Below are 4,421 nucleotides of genomic sequence, written 5' to 3'. Positions count from 1 at the left end.
ACACTACCACCAGAGAGCGAGAGAGAGATAGGTGCCACACTACACCCCAGAGCGAGGTGCCACACAGAGAGAGGTGTCACACAACCCCCCAGAGAGAGGTGCCACACAGAGAGAGGTGCCACACTACCCCCCCCCAGAGAGAGGTGCCACACAGAGAGAGGTGCCACACTACCCCCCCCCCAGAGAGAGGTGCCACACAGAGAGAGGTGCCACACTACCCCCCCCAGAGAGAGGTGCCACACAGAGAGAGGTGCCACACTACCCCCCCCAGAGAGAGGTGCCACACAGAGAGAGGAATGCCTGGTGTATCTCCACCAACACGTCGGGCTCTTCTCCTAGATGTTCTGAGAGAGCAGTCGGACCTTCTTGGCGCTGACCAGCCAGCTCCGGAGATCCTGGACGGAGGGAAGCTTCATCCGGTCTCTGTTCTTACTGTAGACGTTGAGGAAGATGCCGAACAGGACCAGCAGGCCGCCCCAGATGTACCTGAAGAGGAGGACACGGAGGGCACTTAAAGAAACAGCAACATTTGGGGAAACCACTGATCACTACACCATTGATCCTCTCCGTCAGGGTCTTAACCAATATACCATTGATCATCTCTGTCAGGGTCTTAACCAATATACCATTGATCATCTCTGTCAGGGTCTTAACCAATATACCATTGATCATCTCTGTCAGGGTCTTAACCAATATACCATTGATCATCTCTGTCAGGGTCTTAACCACGACACCATTGATCATCTCTGTCAGGGTCTTAACCAATACATCATTGATCCTCTCTGTCAGGGTTTTAACCACTACATCATTGATCATCTCTGTCAGGGTTTTAACCACTACATCATTGATCATCTCTGTCAGGGTCTTAACCACTACATCATTGATCATCTCTGTCAGGGTCTTAACCACTACATCATTGATCATCTCTGTCAGGGTCTTAACCACTACATCATTGATCATCTCTGTCAGGGTCTTAACCACTACACCACTGATCATCTCTGTCAGGGTCTTAACCACTACACCATTGATCCTCTCTGTCAGGGTCTTAACCACTACATCATTGATCATCTCTGTCAGGGTCTTAACCAATACATCATTGATCCTCTCTGTCAGGGTCTTAACCAATACATCATTGATCATCTCTGTCAGGGTCTTAACCAATACATCATTGATCCTCTCTGTCAGGGTCTTAACCACTACATCATTGATCCTCTCTGTCAGGGTCTTAACCACTACATCATTGATCCTCTCTGTCAGGGTCTTAACCACTACATCATTGATCCTCTCTGTCAGGGTCTTAACCACTACATCATTGATCATCTCTGTCAGGGTCTTAACCACTACACCACTGATCATCTCTGTCAGGGTCTTAACCACTACATCATTGATCCTATCTGTCGGGGTCTTAACCACTACATCATTGATCCTCTCTGTCGGGGTCTTAACCACTACATCATTGATCCTCTCTGTCAGGGTCTTAACCACTACATCATTGATCATCTCTGTCAGGGTCTTAACCACTACACCACTGATCATCTCTGTCAGGGTCTTAACCACTACATCATTGATCCTCTCTGTCAGGGTCTTAACCAATATATATTGATCATCTCTGTCAGGGTCTTAACCACTACATCATTGATCCTCTCTGTCAGGGTCTTAACCAATATATATTGATAATCTCTGGACACAGTGTAAACTCTACGAGCAACGAGCAAAGTGGGCCAAAGTGAGGTGAGCAGGACACTTACTGGAAGGTGAAAGGCTTTGAGAAGAACATGAAGGAGAGCACGATGGTCATGGCCTTCCGTCCGGTGGTGACTGCAGACGGCGTGAAGGAGACCGTTAGTTAGAACAACATGTCGTGTCCTCAACCTTCCCTGGAAACTGTAGCTTAAAAAGGGATCGTTCAGATTTGTTGGAACTCTAGCCCTATTCCCCCACTTATCATTAGCAATGTTAGTCGAGCTCTTTCTATCCAGAAGGTCAAGGTTCCGTCTCTGTACAAGCTGACTGGAGAACTGGTCACAGTGCTTGGATATGTGTGCGAGATGATGTGCTAATAACTAAATCAGCATTCGTTTTCGGTGACCTGGGATAATAATAATAATAATAATAATAATAATAAATAATAAACTTATACGTTTACGTTGTATAGCACCTTTCATACAAAAACTGCAGCTCAAAGTGCTTCACAACAGAAAAAGACAGACATACAATGAGCACATAAAGTGCAGACATATAAAATCACAGTTTTTCACATTAGGATCTTAACATCCCAACAGGCCACCTTGTTTATGGTTTGATTCAGTTTTAAAAATAGACAATAATAAAAATAATAAGATAGAATAGACAGAGTAAAATAGTGCAGTGCAATAAAATAGTAGAATAGAATAGATATAAAATGAGCACATGAAGTGCAGACAGACACATACAAATGTTTTCACAGTGCAATAAAACAGTTCTGGATTACCGTTTTAACAGTTTAAAGTCGTCTTTACCTTCTCCGTTTGGTAAATCATAATAGATAACATAATAGGATAGAGCAGAACTGAACTGAATAGAATAATAGCAGCTCTCACCCGTGACTGCCACCAGGGCTCCGAAGAGTTTGATCAGCGCCAACACGAAGGAGATGCCGAAGTAACCCGTCAGGGAGAAGAAGAACGCGTAACCGTACGTCGTCACCGGATGCTGAGGGGACAGAGGGTTCAGGGGAAGTTACTTTCACTGCCACACGACAGCCGGTTAACCCGTTCACTGTGGCAATACAGAAGGTTAGCCCTTTACTATCACACAACCGACGGCGATGCTCCATCATTAGCAGCATTAGCTCCGCAGATGCGGAGCTAATGCTGCTAATGATGGAGCATCGCCGTCGGTTGTGTGATACCAAAGGGCTAACCTTCTGTCGTGTGGCAGTGAAAGGGTTAAGGCGAGACAGCCTAGAGGCGAAGAGGCAAATATTATATTTTAATAGATATCACTATGAAACTTTCCCAACTAAGAAAAAAATTTTTGCAAGTTTTCTGAGATTTTATGTTTATATATTATGCAAAATAGGCGTCACCTAATTAAATATGCGCTAATTTGCATCCATCACCAGGAACAGAATCACCAAACATTGGATGTGATGCCAGATTAAAGATTTGTTTCATCATGTTGAAAAATAAAATACAATGCATACGACATACATAGAATATACGATGGCGATAACAAACAGTTAAAACGGTCTGAAACGCTGGCGCCAGGGAGTAGAGATGGGAAAACAAAACAGCATGCAAAACAAAATACATTGAATGTGAATTCATAGTCCTGTCGTCAGGCGACCTCTGACCTCTGAACAGAAGGCTACTGCAGGGCCCAGACCCCCCACCATGAACAGGCCGGTCAGGATGTACAGGAAGCCGATGGAGTACGAGTACAGCACCTGCAACACAAACCAGTACAGACCAGTCACATCACACACACAAACCAGTACAAACCAGTCACATCACACACACAAACCAGTACAAACCAGTCACATCACACACACAAACCAGTACAAACCAGTCACATCACACACACAAACCAGTACAAACCAGTCACATCACACACACAAACCAGTACAAACCAGTACACACCAGTCACATCACACACACAAACCAGTACATACCAGTCACATCACACACACAAACCAGTACATACCAGTACATACCAGTCACATCACACACACAAACCAGTACACACCAGTCACATCACACACACAAACCAGTACAAACCAGTCACATCACACACACAAACCAGTACATACCAGTCACATCACACACACAAACCAGTCACATCACACACAAACCAGTACATACCAGTTACATCACTGTGTCGTCAGCGTAGTTTGAATTGTACTGTGTCGTCAGCGTAGTTTGAATTGTACTGTGTAGTTTGAATTGTACTGTGTAGTCGGTGTAGTTTGAATTGTACTGTGTAGTTTGAATTGTACTGTGTAGTCGGTGTAGTTTGAATTGTACTGTGTAGTTTGAATTGTACTGTGTAGTCGGTGTAGTTTGAATTGTACTGTGTAGTTTGAATTGTACTGTGTAGTCGGTGTAGTTTGAATTGTACTGGGTCGTCAGTAGGGGTGTAACGGTACACGGAAGCCACGGTTCGGTATGTACCTCGGTTTTGGGCTCACGGTTCGGTACACAGGAAAACAATATTTATGATTATTATATATTTATAATAATAATAATTATTATATATAATTATTTTGTATTAAGTTATACTTAGTTCCACCTAGGCTTGCTAGTCAGTCAGTGATAACGGTGTCATTCTGTGTTCAGGAATCCACTCGAGTAAATTACTTGCCTACTGCCGCCTCCCCCCACCGTTGTATAGTTTCACTTTCACTTCTAGAGTAGATTTTACTTCATGTGACGCAGAGAAAG

At 44.0% G+C, this 4,421-nt stretch overlaps 1 long non-coding RNA gene across 1 annotated transcript; it reads right to left on the bottom strand.

Annotated features, from left to right (window-relative positions):
- Positions 1-287: 287 nt before the first annotated feature.
- LOC311247772 lies at positions 288-2,681 on the bottom strand. Its single transcript, XR_014620874.1, has 3 exons — positions 2,580-2,681; positions 1,749-1,818; positions 288-486 (listed from the first exon to the last, which is right to left on the bottom strand). It is a non-coding gene; the product is annotated as an uncharacterized lncRNA (long non-coding RNA).
- Between the last annotated feature and the right edge of the window lie 1,740 nt (positions 2,682-4,421).

The sequence above is a fragment of the Notolepis coatsorum genome, assembly GCF_963971535.1.
Source record: "Notolepis coatsorum genome assembly, contig: SCAFFOLD_300, whole genome shotgun sequence".
Classification (NCBI taxonomy): Eukaryota; Metazoa; Chordata; class Actinopteri; order Aulopiformes; family Paralepididae; genus Notolepis; species Notolepis coatsorum.
The sequence above is the reverse complement of the archived record's forward strand: the minus strand, read 5'-3'. Positions and strand labels throughout refer to the sequence as shown.